The sequence below is a fragment of the Aethalodelphis obliquidens genome, unplaced genomic scaffold (genome assembly GCF_003676395.1).
Source record: "Aethalodelphis obliquidens isolate GAN/ISIS:26980383/991018 unplaced genomic scaffold, ASM367639v1 scaffold43, whole genome shotgun sequence".
Classification (NCBI taxonomy): domain Eukaryota; kingdom Metazoa; phylum Chordata; class Mammalia; order Artiodactyla; family Delphinidae; genus Aethalodelphis; species Aethalodelphis obliquidens.
Genome location: NW_020837987.1, coordinates 6,054,060 through 6,075,368, shown reverse-complemented (window position 1 = coordinate 6,075,368; position 21,309 = coordinate 6,054,060). Strand labels below are relative to the sequence as shown.

Here is a 21,309-nt window from a genome sequence, read left to right as displayed (position 1 = left end):
AAGAGAAATAAGGAGCAAGAAAAATATCACTTGATTGGTATTGCAGTAATCTAACTAAGGTTATGTCTTGCCTTGGTGGCATTCAAAGCTGACTTTTAAAAATCTCTTTATTTTACAATATTTTAATTATGAAAAACTTCAAACATACAGCCAACTTGAGGGAGTTTTACACTGAATATTTATATACTCACCACCTAGATTCTATCCTTAACATTTTATTATACTAGCTTTGTCATGTATCTATTCATCTCTCTATACATCCAGTAATCCATCTAATTATTATATGCGCTTCAAAGTAAACATCAGTACACTACCTCCTAAATACTTCAGGAAGCATATTAATAAGAGTTCAATCTTTGTTTGCCTTTCTGTTTTGATGTACATACAGGAAAAAATGCAGAAATTTTGAGTGTACTTTCTTGGTTTTGACCAATGTGTATATGTAATCCAAACCCTTATCAAGATATAGAACTTTACAATCACCCGAAGAAGTGCCTTTATGCCTCATGGTGTCAAAACTCACAACCAACCATCCAGAGGCAAATATTGTTCTTTTTGGGGGTAGGGAGCTACAGGTTAACTTTGCCTCTTTCAGAATTTCATATAAATGAAATCTTACAAAATATACTTGTTTGTGTAAGTGTTCTTTCAATGAGAATGTTTTTGAGATTTTGTATATATATTATATATAACATATATATAATATTGTTGGGTCTATCAGTAATTCATTCCTTTTTATTGCTAAGCAGTGTTTTATTGTATGAATAATGTATGGTTTATCAGTTCTTACAGAGATGTACACTTGGGTTGTTTTGGCTAAAAGCTTCTAATAACATTCTTTTACAAGTCTTTCTGTGATTATAGTTTTCATCCTCTTGGGTAAATAGCCAGGAGTGGAATTGTTGAGTCATAGGGTGGGTATATGTTTAGTTTTATAAGAAACTTTCCAGATCTTTCTCCATTGTCAAGCCCCACCAACAATGTCTGAGAGTTCCAGTTGTTCCACAAAATCCAGGTTTAGGAGTTATTAACCTTTTTCACTTTAACCATTCTGGTGAGCGTGCAGTGGTATCTTAGTGGTTTTAATTTGCATTTCCCTGATAATTAATGATGTTGAGTTCCCTTACATAAGATTTTTGGCTATTTGTATATTTTTATAAAATGTCCAAAAATTATTGATTTGCAGAGTTCTCTATGTATCCTGGATACCAGTCCTTTGTCAGATATATGTTTTATGAATATTTTCTCCTACTCTGTTCCTTGCCTGTTTGTTTTTGTAAAGATGTCTTTTGGTGAGAAGTTTTTAATTTTGATGAACTCTGAATTTATCACTTTAACCTTTAATGGTTTTTGTCTTCTGTGACCTAAAAAACATTTGCCTGTCCCTAAATCACAAAATCTTATGTTTTCCAATAATCACTCTTTTGTTTTAGCTTTTATGTTTAGGTGTATGACCAAACTCATTATTATTAATTATTATTATTATTTGGTATGATAGTTAGATAGGGTAAGTAATCATGTCCTTTGCAAAAAGATAGTTTTACTTATTTCTGATCTATACGCCTTTTAAAAAACAAATAACTCAATCCAAAAATGAGCAGAAGACCTTAATAGACTTTTCTCCAAAGAAGACATACAGATGACCAGTAGGCACATAAAAAGATGCTCAGCATCACTTATTATTAGAGAAATGCAAATCAAAACCACAATGAGACATCACTCCACACCTGTCAGAACGGCCATCATTAAAAAGTCTACAAATAACAAATGTTGGAGAGGATGTGCAGAAAAGGGAACCCTCGTACACTGTTGGTGGGAATGTAAGTTGGTACAGCCACTATGCAAAACAGTATGAAGGTTCCTCAGAAAACTAAAAATAGAATTACCATATGATCCAGCAATCCCACTCCTGGGAATATACCCAGACAAAACTATAATTCAGAAAGATACATGCACCCCTATGTTCATAGCAGCACTGTTCACAATATCCAAAACATGGAAACAACCTAAATGTCCATTGACAGATGAATGGATAAAGAAGATGTGGTACATATATACAATGGACTACTACTCAGCCATAAAAAAGAATGAAATAATGCCATTTGCAGCAACATGGATGCAACTAGAAATTATCATACTAAGTGAAATAAGTCAGAAAGAGAAAGACAAATACCATATGATATCACTTATATGTGGAATCTAAAATATGGCACAAGTGAACTTATCTATGAAACAGAAACAGACTCATAGACATAGAGAATAGACTTGTGGTTGCCAAGCAGGGAGGGAGAGAGAGGGAGGACTGGAAGTTTGGGGTTAGTAGCTCCAAACTATTACGTTTAGAATGGATAAATAACAAGGTCCTAATGTATAGCGCAGGGAACTATATTTAATAACCTGTGATAAACCATAATAGAAAAGAATATTTAAAAAAAGAATGCATATATGTGTATAACTGAGTCACTTTGCTGTACAGCAGAGATTGGGCACAACATTGTAAACCAACTATACTTCAATTTTTTAAAAAATTTTAAAAAAGAACATAAGGACACAAATGTGATATGGTTAGACCATCTATTAAATATGCACTTGAAGTCCCAGAAAGAGGACTGAGACAATAGGACAGATGTAATATCTGAAAAGAAAGTAGCTGTTAATTTTCCAAAACTGATTTTTTTTAGAAAATAAAGAAGCCCTACAAATCCCAAACAGGAAAAATCACATATATGCCAAAAAACAAAACAAAATCTAAAAACACTGAGAGAAGAAAGGCTATATTGCTTTCAAAGAAACAAACATAACATAATGGAAGTCAGAAGTAAGGTAACAGAAGTGCTAACCAAAAATAACTGCCTTCCTAGAATTCAAAATCCAGTGAAAATCCTTCAGAAATTAAGATGAAACAATGGTATTTTCATATAAAAGTATTGAGAGAATTTGTCACCAGTGGACCAACACTAAAGGAAACTCTAAAGGATGTTTTTTTAAAAAAAGATTTTTTTTATGTGGTCCATTTTTATAACTCTTTATTGAATTTGTTACAATATTGCTTCTGTTTTATGCTTTGGGTTTTTGGCCATGAGGCATGTGGGATCTTAACTCCCCAACCAGGGATTGAACCCACACCCCCTGCATTGGAAGGCAAAGTCTTAACCACTGGGCCACCAGGGAAGTCCCAGTGTTTTTTAATAGATAGAAGAAAAACAATCTCAGATGGCAGCTTGGAGATGCAGGAAGTAATAAATAGCAACATCAGTGTGTAAAATGGTGTTGAAATTCCAAAATCCATAAAAGCAGTCAGACATATTGGGTCAAATAAGGTGACACCCGCTCCAATAAAAAAAAGTAAATGCCATGAATAACTTGTGGTAGGGAAATTTTTCATAAACAAGACATTAAAAGCACAAAACATAAATAGTTGAAAATGCCATTACATCAAAATTAAGAAATTTTATCAAAAGACTTCATAAAAATAAAAAAACAAGTCATAAACTAGGAAAAATAATTACAACATATCATATAGCGAACAAATGACTAGTATCCAGAATATATTAAAGCTCCTATGAATCAATAACACAAGGAGCAATACCTGAGGAGTGCAGATCTTGGTTAAAAACCTGTGAGTGAATTTTCAGGCCTGACTATAGGCTGTTAAAATGGCTTTATGTGTCGCAAAAAAAAAAAAAAAAAAAATGGCTTTATGTGGCAGGCCTACAGGGGTGAGCTGCCCTCCCCATACCAGACTTGTTACACTGCCAGTGCACTGCAGTTTCTGAAGGGAGTTGCAGTGAAGGACTCAGGCCCCCCTGGACAGTTATGTTCTTCACATATTTGCATTCCTACCCTTGGTGCCTTCTTTCCCAAGTCTCTGTATCTGAGACCTTGAGCAGAGGTCTTCTTCAGATATCTCTGCTGATAATTCCTTGTTAGGAGAAAGCTTGAAAATACTTTTCCCCACTCTGACTTAGTACCCAGTACTTTCCCATTCCTAGGGGAATCCAAGGGGGATCCCTTGTCCGCTCTCTGATCCCAAGGTCCATAAAAGTGCCAGAGCCTTTTGTTCAGGACTCCCTCAACAGTGAGAAGATTCCCACATCTGCACTGATCCACCTGACCCTCAACTGGTGCAACTGATCTCTTCCTGGATCCTAGAAAAGACAGCCCATAGATATTCAGACACCTTCCTAGGCTGGGCTTATTCTCATGGACTGCCACAAGTCATCATAAGATGCCAAAACCACATGGAAAAACTGTCCTGCCTGCCAGACCCTGCCCAAGACTAAGAACACTGCCCAGGGATAGATTTCCCAGCCAGTGGGCCAGGATATTCTTGGCAGAGAAACCAAATTGGGCCTCTTCCTATCCAGAGTTTTGCTGGATCCTGACTGCAATTGACACTCTCTGGGTTTGGCCTAGCCATCTACGTGAATTCCACTGACTCAGACCACATAACCCAGGCCCTACAAGACCACATTTGCTTCTTTGGATTTCCTGAACATATTGCTTCTGATGACGGCCCCTGATTTGTGGCCCAAGGCACACATCAGTGTGCCCAATCACAGGGTGTATGGACTCTCCATGCTCCATATCACCCCCAAGCTGAAGGGATGATTGAGCATTTGGACGGACAATTAAAGGACAGGATTAGGGACTTCCCTGGTGGCACAGTGGTTAAGAATCTGCCGGCCAATGCAGGGGACACATGTTCGATCCCTGGTCCAGGAAGATCCCACATGCCACGGAGCAACTAAGCCTGTGTGCCACAAATACAGAGCCTGCGCTCTAGAGCCTGTGAGCCACAACTGCTGAGCCTGCATGCTGCAACTACTGAAGCCCACGCACCTACAGCCCATGCTCTGCAACAGGAGAAACCACAGCAATAAGGCACTGCAATGAAGAGTAGCCCCTGCCCACCACAACTAGAGAAAGCTCGCACACAGCAACTAAGACCCAATGCAGCCAAAAATCAATCAATCAATTAAAAATTTTAATAAATAAATAAAGTATACAATTTAAAAAAAAAAAAAAGGACAGTATTAAGTGGCTAATGGGAGGAGACAAGATAACCCCAACATGGACTACACATCTCAGGTAAGCAGTCTGGGGGTCATGCAGCAATTTCCCCATAAGGACACTTCTCATTTGTGCCATATATTTGGTCAGAATGTTGTTACTGAACAACATTCTGCATTTTGGGGAAAATATAACCTTTCGGTCTGTCCCTAAACAAACCTTAAGGGTCCCCTTATCTGCACACAGTAAAGCCAATCTACTGACACCTGGTTGCGGTGAAGGAAAGTGCAGCATTTATTGCAGGGTGCCAAGCAAGGAGCCCATGTAGCTAGTGCCTGAAAGACCCGAACTCCCTGAAGGCTTTCAGGGAAAGGTTTATAAAGACAGGGTGAGGGAGAGGGGTTGTGAGTTATATGATCAGCTTGTGGACATTCTTCTGATTGGTTGGTAGTGAGGTAATCGAGAGACAGCATCATCAACCTTCTAGATCCAACCAGCCTGGGGTCTGTGTGCTTGTAGGCAGCATATAGTTAACTTCTTCCACATGGTAGGGGTTTCAGTATCTACAAAATAGCTCTAAAGGATATGGTTCAGAATATTATCTGTAGCCCTTGACTTTCTTAAGTGACTAAACTGTTATTGTCCTGCTTGACTGTTTTCCTTTCTGCATTTTCTCACTTCTCTGATTACTATTCAGAACTCAGGGAAGGGCTAGAAGGCTAAAGTTTTTCTATAGACAAGAGGCAGGCAGAGGACACTGGGGCGGGGCGAGGGGGTGGAATCTGTCTTGGGAAGACCCCATAGGGTCCTGCTCGGTTACCTGGTCTGCTCCCTTCCTTCAATTGTACATCCTTCTTTTATAGTTATTGACACCTTAGTCTCCGTTGGGGACCCTGCAAGGAGCTTCCGTCTCCTTTGACCACTTTCTGGAAAGTCAGATAGATGGAAAATTAAGATGGCTATTAAACTGTAAGGGATGGGGGATTATATAAACCCGTTTTGGGGTATTTTAAAAATTCAAATTTTTGTGCTAACCAATTTTTAAACATAATGTGTCGTTCTGGTTAAATTATAAATTCTTTCTATGAAAATGCTTTTGTCCCTCTTGCATGCAACTCTTCCAGAAGAAAGATCTATTGGTATTAAACAAGAAGGCAGAAAGACAGTAACCTGTGTGCAGGGCATAGATTTTTGCCTACAAGGACTTTGAAGATAATAACCATCAATCTGAGGTTTCTAGGTCAATATTTTCCTTAAGGTGACCCTGCTGTTTTGTCCCAGGTAGCTTCCTGGGATGGATATCAATATATAGAATAGAAATTTTCTTGAGCCACAAGAGAATCTAAGCCCAAAGATTTGGATTCATTTTTCTGGCAGGGGCGGGGGGTGTGGTGGTGGTGGTGGATGAAAGGTGCTATGCTTGCTCATGGTATAGAACACATCACAGTTGATGGGGAAAAATTCTCCTGGTAGGACAGGAGCACCTTTGGCCCAGTGAGCCCAGGAACGGGGGACGGAGGGAATGGAGATCTAACATCTCTCCTCTCTCTCTTACAGAGTACCCTGTGTGACCTCTACCTGGAAGTGGAGGCCTGTTTGTTTATCCCCATAAAGCAAGAAGTACCATTAAGGGAAAAAATGTCTATTTGGCTGGCCAGTAGATAGCCCAACACTAGGTGGTGGTTTGCAACCATGGCTGCCAGAGAGCACCGCCCTTCTTTTAGGGCTTTGAGGGCTGTTAAGTTTTAATTATATATTTGGTTATTGTCTTGGACATTTCCTGATTGGCATCAATTATTTTGTTTTGTTGTATAGTATTGTGGGCTTCTAAGGCAGCACCAGTGACTCCCAAAGTGGTCAGCTGAATAGGGCAGTTGGCAAGAATACAGTACGCTTGGTGCATGGGCGTAAGACTGATGCGGTTTGTTTAGGGACAGACCAAAAGGTTATATTTTCCCCAAAATGCAGATAGCACAAGTCAAATTATTTTGTAATGTTATATTAGGGAGTGGGGCTAGAAGAGCTGAGTTCTGGGAAGCAGAAAGCAAAAGGGTTAAAGGAGAAGGGAGGATAGTTTGTTGTGGCTGCGGCTGAATTGGGAAAGTAAGAGAAGTGGAGAGAGCAGCAAGGGGTCTTGGGGTAGAGGAGACCTTTGACAGCAAGGTATAATGAGGGCTTGGTGTCAGGGAAGATTCCATCTAGGATGAGTCCAGCTGCGGGGCTGAGGTTATCTGATGGTCCATCAGGCTGTCACAGAGTTGATTAAGGGTGAGGCCATGGCCTTAACTAAGTTTGTAATAATCTTTAGCCAAATTCAGGACCTTACAGCATAAACTTTGTTGGTTGGGAGCCACAGAAATTTATGTGGTTGGATAATGAGAGGCACAATGAATAGAAAAGAGGTTACTATCTTGGCATCATATTGGGGATATAAAAATCCCCAAGAAGGGACTTCCCTGGTGGCACAGTGATTAAGAATCCACCTGCCAATGCAGGGGACACTGGTTTGAGCCCTGGTCCGGGAAGATCCCACATGCCACAGACCAACTAAGCCCGTGCGCCACAACTACTGAGCCTGCACTCTACAGCCCGTGAGCCGCAACTACTGAGCCCATGCACCACAACTGCAGAAGCCCACGCACCTAGAGCCCCTGCTCCACAACGAGAAGACTCCGCAGTGGAAAGCCTGTGCACCACAACAAAGAGTAGCCCCCTCTCGTCGCAACTAGAGAAAGCCCGCGCACAGCAACGAAGACCCAACGCAGCCAAAAAAAGAAAAAAAAAAATCCCAAAGAAGCCTCATTGCATACATCCCCATGTGAAGCTTTCTGTTGCCCTTTCAGTAACAGTCTGACTTGTATTTTGAGAGGCCAGGCCTGGGCATAGGGATATTAATTCAAGAGCCTTAACAGTGGGGGTATGGAACAAGTATAAACCCTGCCTCCTATGTGACTCCCTTGTAAATTCAAAATAGCCAATAGGGGCTGCTTAAAACTAAACTTTTGCCAGCAAGGTGGAAATGGAATTATGGTGCCATCTAGTGGTTGGCTGTGGCAGTGCTGAAGAGCTCTAGTGAGTATGGGTGACAGTATGGGCAGCTCCAAAACCCACTGGCTGTCACATTGCCAGCTGGGGCCTGCTTAATGGCCTGCAGTGTCCCAGGCCCACGTCATTACCCAAAGTATGAATGCTATGATGTCAGGCAAGTTCTGAGCTGCGGATAAAGGCTTTCCCACATTCTTTGCAATTATAGGGCTTCTTGGCAGTATGAATTCACTGATGTAGAGTAAGTTGTGAGGCACAAATAAAGGTCTTCCCACATTCTTTACATAGTGTTTCACAGCAGGATGAATTCTCTGTTGTTCAGTAAGTTGTGAGCCACGAAGAAAGGCCTTCCCACATTCCCTACATTGATAAGGTTTCTCACCAGTATGAAGTTGCTGATGTTGATCAAGTTGGGAATGCAGTCTAAAGGCCTTCCACATTCCTTATAACCATAGGGTTTCTCACCAGTATGAACTCTCTGACGTCAAGTGAGTTCTGAGCCACAAATAAAAGCTTTCCCACATTCCTTACATTTATAAAAGGTTTATCACCAGTATGAATTCTCTGATGTCGAGTAAGGTGTGCAGATTGTCTGAAGGCCTTCCCACATTCCTAACATTCATAGGGTTTCTCATCTATATGAATTCTCTGATGTTGAATAAGATGTGAGCCATGAATAAAGGCTTTTCCACGTTCCTTACATTCATATTGTTTCTCACCAGTATGAGTTCTCTGATGTTCAGTAAGATAGGAAAAATGACTAAAGACCTTCCCACATTCCTTACATTTATAGGGTTTCTCACCAATATGAATTCCATGCCATCCCGTAAGTCCTGAGCCATAAATAAAGGCTTTCCCACATTCTTTGAATTTATAGAATTTCTCTCCAGGATAAATTTGCTGATGTAGGATAAGAGATGTTTGTAGGCTGAAAGTTGGCTTTTTTTTTGTAAGTCATTAATGCTTGCCCCAAATATGCCTCCTGATTTATCTGTCACCTTTCAAATTGGCCTTTGCATTCCCAGACATCTCTGATACTGGAGCCCACAAGTCTATGACTTGTTTCCATTATCATCCATTGGGATGATGTTACTTCATAAATTTCTTTCTGCAGACACAATTCCTTGGTTTTGCATCTGAACTCCAAGTCTGAAAGATAATCAGAAAGTAAACATACAGTGTTTCCTCCTTGGGGGGAAATAAAATTTCTGTGGTAGAAATGGGGGAAAAACTGAAAATAATTTCCTTAAGAAGTGAAGATGGTATACAAGGCCTTCAATTTGAAAAAGAAGTCAAAAGAATAAACACTTAAGAAAGATGAAAGAGGCTGTTAGGAAAACAGGGTTAAGTCAGTACTTTCCAAATTCAGGTGTAGATTAGAATCACATAAATAGTCTATTAAAAGATTGGATATCAGTGTACCACCTCAAATCAAGTAAATAAGAATTTACACCAATAGGTCTTAGGTTTCCTATGTTTAATACATTCAACCAGCCAATTCTGATGTTGCACAAAATTTAACAATCCCACCTAGAATTTTTCAATGGTTTCCAACTGCACTTAGAATAAAATCCAAATTCCCTTACCACAGCTTATGAGATCCTCCATAATCTTATCTTTGACATATCTCAACCAAAATCCTATCCAACACCTTCTCAACCCACTTTTCCCCAGTGTTCATTATGTACCAAATATGCATCACTTCTGAGCATCTGAAATAAGTACTTTACCTTCTCAAAATTTTCCACAGACTGTTCAATTTGTTAGAAATTCTCTAAACGTAGCTCTTTTCACAGCTGACTTCAAGTCTCAGGTGAAAAGTCACTTCCTTAGAAAGTTTGAGCTAGACAACCCTATTTAAATTCACTTCTTCATTCTTTATCTCATCATAGTATTTTCTCACTGCAGTGTTCTGGATTTTATAATTATACAATCGCTTACTTATTCATATGTAATCTTTTATTTTCTTTATGTTAAAGCTCTTAAGGGGCAGGAACAATGGCTGTTTCACCCAACACAGAATAACCAACATTTTAGTCATAAAAGGTGTTCCATAGATAATTGTTTAATGAATGAATCACTGGATGAATGAAAGGGGATTATTGTAGGGATAAAAGGAAATACTGTGCAGATATGGAAGTAGGGAAGAATTTAAGGATTATAACAATCATTTGTACTTATACTTAATTACAGAATAGTTCTAAACATCTGTCCCTGATTTTAATCTCTTTCACATCACTGAAAGGATAATATAAGCTCTTTACTTCATAAGCTCTTTACTTCACTACTTCCCTCAGAAACTAAAACAAAATCACAACCCAAACTAGGTTATTAAATGATGCAAATAGAAAAATGATATTATATATACCTAACCACCTATCTATCCAATTGTTTCTCCCTTTACTTCTACCAGTGCTCATTGCCATTTATGTGTAGTTATGACTATCTATACCATACTATACTGAGGTGCCTTTTCTTTTACCCTTCACTTGAATTTGTAGTATTACTCAACCTTCCATCCAATATACAATCTATTTTGTTCCTCCAGGCCATTTCTCTGGGCTTCCCTTCCCTCCTTTATGTCCAAAACCACTATATTTGTACTTCCCAGAAAACTATTTCTTCCCAGGCATTATAACAGGTTTGAAGCATATTAAGCAAAGGGACTTGAGAATTTTGGGAGACTAGGATCACTATTTGGTAGAATGAGGTGGGTAGACTGGACGACTAGAAACTCTATAACAAAGGGTATGCTGAATGTAAACTGAAGGAAATAATGGAGAATGGAAATCTAGATAATGGAACAGACAGAATATTCTAAAATGCTGAGTGAGTATAGAAAGTTTACAACACAAATATTCCTCTGACTACAGTATGGTATGTTTTGTGACTCTAATAAAACTATTATTTGGTGCTAATGCTATAAAGATTGCCCTTGAAATAATATAGAAGAGAACTCAGGCAGTCTCTAGCAATGAGTGATTTGACAGTAAAAGCTGAGAAATAGTTCAGAGTAAAAGAAAGAGTAATAATGAGATTTAGTGAGGATTTAGTGAGAACACAGGATTCAGACAGACCAGGATCTCAGACCCTAGCTCTGCTGGTGATTACCTTTCTGTGTAGACAAAGTACTTTTACCTATCTCAGTCACCATTTCTTCATATAACAATAGATATAGAAATATCTATTCCGTGGGCTTGTAAAGATTAGGAATAATGCATGTAAAGTGCCTGGCATAAAGAGTTCAAGATGTGGTTCTAAGATGAACTGGTTTGCAGGGCAAAAATTGAGACACAGATGTAGGGAACAAACGTATGGACACCAAGGGGAGAAAGTGGCGGGGGTAGGGTGGTGGTGGTGGTGGGATGAATTGGGAGATTGGGATTGACATATATACACGAATATGTATAAAATGGATAACTAATAAGAACCTGCTGTATAAAAAAATAATTTTTTAAAAGTGGTTCTATCATTCTTATTACTATGGAAGAAGATTCAGGGGAAAAAAAGGCGGGGGGGGGGGGCAAGGACTGAGCAAGGAAAATGATATTAAGTTTTCCTGCACCTGAACTATATGCTTTTCATAAAATCAATGTAAATTTCATAATGTGAATGTGGAAAATTTCATTAAAACTTTCTGTCATAAAGGAGACGAATGTGAAAGGGGTGAGGCATGAAGACAAACAAAAAGACTTCCAAAACTCAAGCAGTAGGGTGGAAATTATTCTAGATTCACCCTCTTGTTCATGCCCTCAATCATCTGCAATGTTAATTTTCACTATTATATCCCTGATGGCCTTACCTAGCTTAAATTCCACAGTCCATCATTGTAACTATTGTCTTGCATTTATGTCCCCAACCTGATTAAATCCAATTCTGCCTATTGTTCTTCTCTACCTGAGTAGCTGAACATGGCTGGTAAGGAACACACAACCACATTGACTATTCTCACTATACATTTATAACCACACAACTCAAATGGACCCTCAGCATTTCCCCTCACCTCTGCTACATTTCTCATTTTCTCACTCTCTGAGAAAATTCCCCCACCTCTTTTCTCTCCTAAGATCTCAGAACTATCTCCTGGCTGATGTCCAGATTAATAATTTCACAAAGAAGGCGGGGAAAAAAGTAAGAATGAGAGAATTTTCTCTCATGCAATCAAATCAACCAACCTGTACATAAACTCCAATAATCTGTTTCCCCTGCTGATAAAATGCTTCTGTCCAAGGCCAATACCTTAACTGGATCCTGAAGACTATCTTCTCTGACATAACCTTTTCTTGCATATGCTTCTGCAATCCCCATCCTCTCTCCTTCACAAATAGTTTTCCTGCTCTCATGTTTTGGTCCTATCAGCACAAAAGACACTCCTTAAAATCTCCTTTAAAGTATGTACACACAAACAACTTCCTTGACTCTAGGACCCCCGGCAGCTACCAATCATTTCCTTGTCCTCTGTTTTACAAAATTTCACACTATCTACACATTGTCTCACCATCCACATATTGTCTCACTTCCTATTTTTTTTGTGTTAAAATAGTTTGCCATAGAAAAATGTAAGCTTTTGAAAGTGGAAAAAACCCAATATAACAATCACTCAGCTTCAACAACTGTCAACTTATAGACACTCTTATTTATCCATCCACTTCTCACAGCCAATCCATAAATTAATTTGAAGCAAATTCCAGGCATCTTATTATTTCATCTGTAAATATTTCAGCATGAATGTCTAAGACAAGAACATTTTTGCAAAAGCATATTAATATAGTAATCAAACCTAAAGTTTACAGTAATTCTTTAAGATCAAATATCCAGTTAGTCTTCCTATTTCCCCAGTTGTCTAATTATAAATGTGTATTTTTCAGTTTGTTTGAATCAAGAGCCATGTGAGGTCTGTAAGTGAGACTGGTTGCTATCTCTAAGTGTCTTTTAGTCTTTAAGATATATAATTAAAGATAAAATATAGCCTGAGTTCAAAATAATCCTTCCAATTCATATTCAGGACTACAGGGTTTCTATTTAATGTTATCAATCTTACATCTGTATTTCCTTTCTCCTGTACTGACAGTCTCAGTTTTCAAAGACTCCAACTAAATTGCTCATTTATTTTATTCCACAGAACCTAACAATATCAGCACTGCTACCACTAGTATGAGTACTAAAAACATTATGGTGGGGTTTTTAGATAGTGTCTTTTCTTCTTAGGGTATATAACAAATGGATACACATTTAGATTGAATTGTTTCCTTTCTCTTTTGGTTTCAGGGGTTTTTCTAAAGTTAATTTTGTTTTATAATTATGTAAGATGTTTATTATAGTTCCCAACTCAAATCTACAAAATAAAGTATAATGAAAGAAGTCCTCTTCATCCCATTATTTTCCCTCCCCTTGTATAAAGTAACAACTAAAAAACACTTTATTTTTTTCCTCTTTGATCTTTATTATTTCCTTCCTTCTGTTGACTTTAAGTTTTGTTTGTTCTTCTTTTTCTATTCTTTTAGGTGGTAGGTTAGGTTGTTTATTTGAGATTTTTCTTGGGTTTTTTTTTTTTTTTTTTTTCTTTGAGGAAGGCCTGTTTCACTTTGAACTTCCTTCTTAGGACTGCTTTTGCTGCATCCCATAGATTTTTGTATGGTTGTATCTTCATTGTCATTTGTCTTGAGGTATTTTTTGATTTCCTCATTGAGTTTCTCATTGACCCATTGGTTTTTTTAGTAGCATGTTGTTTAGTCTCCCTCTAATAGGTGTTTGTTGTTTTTCATTTTTCTTTCTGTAGTTGATTTCTACTTTCATGACATTGTGGTCAGAAAAGATGCTTGAAATAAGTTATACTCTCAATTTGTTGAGGCTTGTTTTGTGTCGTACTAGTGGTCTATCCTAGAGAATGTTCCATGCACGCTTGAAAAGAATGTGTATTCTGGAGGCGGGGGTGGTTTGGATGTAGTGTTCTGTATATATCAATTAAGTCCAACTGTTCTATTGTGTCGTTTGGGATCTCTGTTGTCTTATTCTAAAAAACACTTTAAAAAATACAATATCCTTCCTGTTTTAGATAAATAACAGCATGTTTTAGTATAATCACTGTTTGGCCTTAGTTCTATCATTTTGATTTATGATATACATAAACACTCGAACATGCACACATACATATCTTTTATCTATACAGTCTTTCTCTATGTATACCATTTTACTTATTCTCTATTTTGGGGCATATCTTTTCATATTTAGTCAAGTTTACATTTTTTATACAAAACTTATTTTTATCCTGATAAATTTATATAATAACTGTTGTCCTCCTACTCTCTCTGCTATTACCTACTGGTTTCCTAATACGAGACATATTGAAAATAATTATTAACTTCTTATCCCTTCCCTAGGCTCTGATTTGAAATACTTACTTCCTCTGTTAATATCTATAAGGTAATTTACAAGCTTGTTTTACTTTTCATATACCCCTCACATTCTCACCCTACTTCTTAATTATAAGGATATATATCTACTATACCTAAGCAATAATGCTATACTCTCTCCCTTAATACCACCACTTAGTATTACATATACAGGTTATTATATACTTAATGCTCAACCCAGTCCTTAGGTTGATGTCTCTCTATTTCTGTTTTCTGAAGTTCATTTTTGGCTTGATCCCTTGGGAAGGGTTTAGAGGAATAATACTCCTTGAGCTTCTGCATATATATATATAACAATTTGGCTAGGTAAAAAATTCTTAGCTCAAAATTTATGTCTTTGTATAACTTAAATAGAAAAATAGACGTTGTCTTCTGGAATAAAGCTTTGCTGTAGAAAGGCCAGATGATAATCTGATTTTCCTTTCCTTTTAAGTGACTTGGTCTTTTTGTCTGGATGCCAAAGTTATGATCTTCCTGGATACATGGTGTACTTTTTCAAAACATGGCTTCAGTCCTTCTGTTCTTAATTTTAGTTATCTTGAGTCATTTTTGGCAATTGTTTGTTCCATTAAACTCTTATTGGAACTCTTAATGAAGATGTTAGATTCTCACTGCCTATCTTCTATATCATTTTCTCTCTAATCCTTTTTCTCTCCTTCTTAATTTTTTTTTTAGGAGTTAATTAATTAATTGATTGATTTTTGCTGTGTTGGGTCTTCATTTCTGTGCAAGGGCTTCCTCTAGTTGTGGCGAGTGGGGGCCACTCTTCATTGCAGTGCATGGGTCTCTCACTATCGTGGCCTCTCTTGTTATGGAGCACAGGCTCCAGACATGCAGGCTCAGTAGTTGTGGCTCATGGGCCCAGTTGCTCCGTGGCATGTGGGATCCTCCCAGACCAGGACTCAAACCCGTGTCCCCTGCATTAGCAGGCAGATTCTCAACCACTGCACCACCAGGGAAGCCCTTAATTTCTTCTTGATTTAGAAATTTTTTCTCCTTTCCATCTCCTGTTTCTCCCAAGGCATTATTTGTTGCACATTTTCATTTTTATTTCCCTTCTAGTTTGGTCTTCACCTCTGAAATGATTTTTTATTTTATTTCTAATTCTTTCCTGAGTCTGTCACCATCTTTAATTTTTTTTTCTCCAGTTGCCTCATATCTGAGTTTTTCTAATTCTGTTTTATTGTTCTTTCAGAGTGTCTATCATTTTCTGACATTTTTAGCTAGTTTTGAAACATTATGACTGTTTTTACATATGACGTGCTGGTGTGCCTCTCATTGTCTATAGGAATGTTCTTTTATCCTTTAATCCCTTTTATAGCAATTTTATGCAAGGTTAAACCAGAATCTTTTCCTATTGCTTTTATTTAAATTTTTAAAATTTAAATTAACAGAGCAAAGCTTTCTTGTGTATAGTTCTATGAATTTTAATACATGTAGAGATTCATATAACCACAATAATTATACAGAATAGTTCGATCACCCCTAAAACTCCCTCAAGCTATCACTTTATACTCCCTCCCTCCCCTAGTCCCTAATCTCTGGCAAACACTGATCTGTTCTCCATCTCTACAATTTTTTTTCATTTCCAGATTGTTATATAAATGGAATCATACAGTATGTAACGTTTAGAGATTTTTTTCCCATTCAGCATAATGCTGTTGAGATCCATGCAAGTACCTTTATGTACTTAGAGCTCATTCCTTTTTACTGCTGAGTACTATTCCATTGTATGGATGTGTCATTCACATGCTGAAGGACATTTAGGCTGTTTTCAGTTTGGAGCAATTATGAACAGAGCTACTACAAATAACCCTGTATAGGCTTTTGTGTGAATGCAAGTTTCCATTTCTCTAGGGTAAATACTCAGGAGTAGAATTGCTGGGTTGTGTATGTGTAAATTCATAAGAAATTGCTAAACTCTTTTCCAAAGTTACTGTACCATTTTGCATCCCTTCCAGCAAAGTATGAGAGTTCCAGTTGCTCAGTATCCTTGCCAGTACCTAGTAATGGCAATATATTTTATTTTAGCCATTCTAATAGGTGTTTAGTTTCTCATCATGGTTTTAATATGCATTTTCCCAATGGCTAATGGTGTTGAACATCTTTTCGTGTGTTTATTTGCTATCCATATATCCTCTTTGATGAAGTGTCTGTTCAAGTCTTCCTCTTTGATTCATAGGCTATTTAGAGGTGTCTTGTTTCATTTCTAAGTGTTTGGAGGTTTGCCTCTTATCTTTGTTATTGATTTCTCATTTAATCCCATTATGTCAAAGGACATAAGATGTATGGTTTCAATTCTTTTAAAGTTTGCTTTATGATCCAAGATATGTTCTATGCACACTTGAAAAGAGTGTGTATGCTAACATTGTTGGGTAAAGTATACTATATTCATTTGCATGATTATATTCATTTGCATGATTGCATTATTTAGTTTTTCCATATACTTGCTGATTGTCTACTAGTTCTATCAATTACTTAGAAAGGCATGTTGGAGTCTATATAAAATTGTGGATTTAATTATTTCTCCTTTCAGTTCTGTCAGTTTTTATTTCATATATTTTGGGGCTCTCTTGTTAGGTATACACATTGAGAATTATTATGTCTTCTCAGTGAATTGACCCTTTTATCATTATGTAATGTCCCTCTTTATCCCTGGTGATTTTCTTTGCTCTCTAGTCTTTGTTTCCTGTTAATATTACCATTCCAATTCTTTTTTATTAGTGTTTGCTTAATGTATCTTTTTCTATCCTTTTAATCTACCTATATTTGAAGTGAGTTTCTCAAAAATAGCACACACTTCAGTCATGAATTTTTATCCATTTGGACATTCTCTTTTAATTGGTGTATTTAGCCCATTGGCATTTAATGTAAATATTGATGTGTTTGGATTCAGGTCTACTATTTTATTATTTGTCTTCTATGTGCATCCTGTTTTTCATTCCTCTGTTTCCAATTTTATGCCTTCATTTCTACTGACACTTTTTTTGGCCCATCATCCTTTTCTTTTTAATGGTGATAAAATATACATAACATAAAATTTACCATCTTAACCATTAAGTGTACAGCTCACTAGTGTTAAGTATATTCACATTGTTGTGCAACCAATCTTGAGAATTTTTTTATCTTGCAAAACTGAAACTCTCACATTGTTGTGCAACCAATCTTGAGAAATTTTTTATCTTGCAAAACTGAAACTCTGTGCCCACTAAACAAAGTCTCTCTCCAAGTCTGTACTCTAGATACCTTAGAAAATTAAATCAGTTTGTCTTTTTGTTACTGGCTTATTTCATTTAGCATAATGTCCTCAAGCTTCATCCATGTTGTGGTATGTGTCAGTATTCCTTCCTTTTTAAGACTGAATAATATTTCATTGTCTGTTTATACTACAGTTTTGTTTATCCATTCATTTGTTGATGGACATCTTGGTTGCTCCCTCATGTTAGCTATTGTGAATAATGCTGCTATGAACATAGGTGTACAAATATCTGTTTGGGCCCCTCCTCTCAATTCTTTTGGGTATATGCCCAGAAATGGTATTGCTGGATAATATGGTAACTGAATACTTTTTAATATTCCATTTTATTTCTTACTCATTTTTAATTGAGATGGGTGTTATTCTACATTTAGGAGGAAAAATTGGACCAGGGTAGAGTTTATAGCTTTGTAGCATTGAAGGTCCCTCTTCATGGTTTTCTATGAGTGCTCAAAACTGTAGTCTTAAACACTTCCTGAAATATGCCTCCTCTGCTCCCCTCCCCCACTTTTATCTAGACCACCTTCTTCCTTTGCCACTATCATCCCTGTCCTGTTGTTCAATTTGGATTCTACTACCAGAAATGTCTCCTGAGTAGTAGATGTTGTCCTGAAAGGCATCTGTAGTTTGGATTCTAGAGTTTAAGAGGCCCAGACTTTAGCTGTGCTGTATTTACCTTTCACTTACCTGCCTATAGAAGGATGACTTCCAGTTTCAGCAGCTGCTGTACTTTCTAGTGAGTAAATTTATGATTTGAGGGTTCTCTTCTTCTCAGAGCTGTCAGATATTCCCTTGCTTTTATTTCTACTTCATCCCATAAAAACTGCAGACACCAAAAGGGTCTTAGGCCTGTCAGTTTATTCCCAGTTAATCTTCTTATAGGGTTTGAGGGGGTGACTTGTCACTTAGCTTTGATGTAGATGTTACCTGTGGATTTGTATTTTGCTCTTTTAGTTTCTCTCTTATTTGGTTTGTTTGTTTTGTTTGGTGGGAGATGGGGAGGATTCAAGGAAAGCAAAAACATTACACATTCACAGCCACCATTTTCCCAGAATTCTCTTCCACTTTTTTTAAAGCCATTTCAATCAGGAATGATTTTTGTTTCATAACTCCACTGAAAAAACACTCTTTCTAAGACCACCAAAACCCTCCCTTTTGTTAACTCTAGTGGTCAGTTACTGTTCTTCCAGTAATGTGTGACAGTTTATCTACTGGTACATCCATACTTACCTTGGTCATTTTCTACTTTGCTCACCAGTCTTTCTCATTCTCCTTTTAGATACCATCTAGGGTAATCAACCATCTCAGTTTGCCTGGGATTGTCCTGGTTTTAGCACTGAAAAGTCCCACATTCTGGAAAACTCCATAATTGGGAAAACCAGGACCATCCTCCTTTCCTGACTTCTAAGTGGAAGAATGGCTCAGAGAACAGTCTTTGACACTCTTCTCTCAATATTTCACTCATTTATCAAGTGATCGATCTCTTTCAGTCTTATTGCTTAATAAATTATCCATCTGCTGGTGATTCCCAGCTCTACCCTCTCCACTCTGCCAGAAGCTCACATAGCCAGCTACTATTGATCCTTCTGGCTTAACCTTAAAAAAAAATCCTGAATCTAATCATTTTCTCAACATTCTACTGTTAACATCATAAGCATCAGCAAATTTTCTCTTTAAGGGCCAGAGAGTAAATATTTTAGGCCTGCAAGCCACAGTCCCCATTGCAACTACTCAACTTGGCCACTGTAGTGCAAAAATAGCCAAAGACAACACATAAGTGAATAGCTGTGGCTATGTTCTGATAAAACTTTATTTACAAAAAATAGGCAGCTGGCTCACTGGCCATACATAGTTTGCTGACCCCTAGTCTAACCTATCATCATCTTATGTGTGAATTACTAACACAGCATCCCAATTAGTCACCTTATTCCTCTCCTTTTAGCTTCATTAGTCAGAAAGTATTTTTTGTTAAGAAATACATACAAATGAGAGTGTTTTGTGCATTTGTATATACACATATTTAAAAGGTATGAAGAATAATGAAATGAATACTATGTATCCATTACTAAGCTTAAAAAATAAAACATTACAAATATTATTGATGCTTCTTGAATATCCCTCCCAAAGCAAATTGTTCTCGCTTTCCTGTACCCTACAGGTAACCACTATTTCGAAATTTGTATTTCTCATTCTCTTTCCTTTTATTATTGTTTTACTATATATATGTGAATTCTTATTAAAATACTGTGCAGTATGACAACATTTGAACACTATATATAAATAGCCTCATACTTCTGGTATTCTGTGACTGTTTTTATGATTAACCTGATATATTAGCTATAATTCATTCATTTCATGGCAGTATGGTTTTATTTAGCATACAATAGAAACAGGATGATTTACTGATCTATTCTGATGCTGAGAGACATTTAGATTGTTTCTAGTATTTTGCAAACACTGCGGGTACTGACATTCTTCCTCATCTCTCCCACTGCAACCTCTGCTTTTAGCAGTATGGTACACTTTATCTATCGTGAAAAGTAGTCTTATGTTGCAAAACTGCTAAATGCTGGATATATCAAAATAAAGGTATCTTTAAACTTGCCACTGAGTGCTCAAGAAAGTAAAGGAAATTCCTAAAAGCAAAAACAATATAAACATACTAAACACAGAAAAGAAAACTGAAACTGGAGCGGCAAAGCAAACCCGAGAACTGAAACCACCTTGCTGTGGGGCATCCCAACAGAAACCAAGAGCTTTTGTGGATTGATGTCCATGTGAAGGAACAAGGTTAAGTCTCAAACTACGCAAAGTGAAGAACGAAACCTGAGACTACAGCATAAAATCCAGGTCTTCAAAGAAGCCACACCCAGAGTTAAAGGGTGGGCTAGGAAAAAGTCTCCTGCCAGTTAAAGGACTAACAGGTAAATCTGCTCTTCTCCGCTGTGGTTCTAGATTTCACCACCACTACCACCATCAAAAAAAAAAAAAGAGGGCTTCCCTGGTGGCGCAGTGTTTGAGAGTCCGCCTGCCGATGCAGGGGACACGGGTTCGTGCCCCGGTCTGGGAAGATCCCACATGCCGCGGAGCGGCTGGGCCCATGAGCCATGGCCGCTGAGCCTGCGCGTCCGGAGCCTGTGCTCCGGAACGGGAGAGGCCACAGCGGTGAGAGGCCCGCGTACCGCAAAAGAAAAAAAAAGAGTCTCACCTGAGAATTAATCATTAACATCCATCCTCACATAAGATTGGAGTTCAAATTTACACTACCTGTCATGGACACCTCAAGCTGAGAAATTAATTAAAGAATAGACCTGGTCTCTGGTATAAACGAGTAAATAATCTCCTAGAGTAATGCTTTGAACCCAGATCCTTCAAGATTCCCACCTTTCAAACTGAGGCGCGTAGAAAGTCACAATCAAAAGTAAGACTAGGGCGGGCTTCCCTGGTGGCGCAGCGGTTGAGAGTCCGCCTGCCGATGCAGGGGACACTGGTTTGTGCCCTGGTCCGGGAAGATCCCACATGGCGCGGAGCGGCTAGGTCCGTGGGCCATGGCTACTGAGCCTGCGCGTCCGGAGCCTGTGC

The 21,309-nt window shown here is 37.8% G+C and overlaps 1 long non-coding RNA gene across 2 annotated transcripts in view; it reads right to left on the bottom strand.

The window, feature by feature from the left end:
- LOC113605615 (uncharacterized) overlaps positions 1-21,309 on the bottom strand; it is a 31,872-nt gene that overhangs the window by 1,178 nt on the left and 9,385 nt on the right. The window contains exon 4 of one of the 2 annotated variants that reach the window (XR_003427277.1): positions 8,349-9,207. The exons of the other annotated variant lie outside the window; for it this stretch is intronic. This is a non-coding gene — a long non-coding RNA (uncharacterized LOC113605615). Of the gene's footprint in view, positions 1-8,348; positions 9,208-21,309 lie in introns of those variants that run through there. 2 annotated transcript variants of the gene reach the window in all.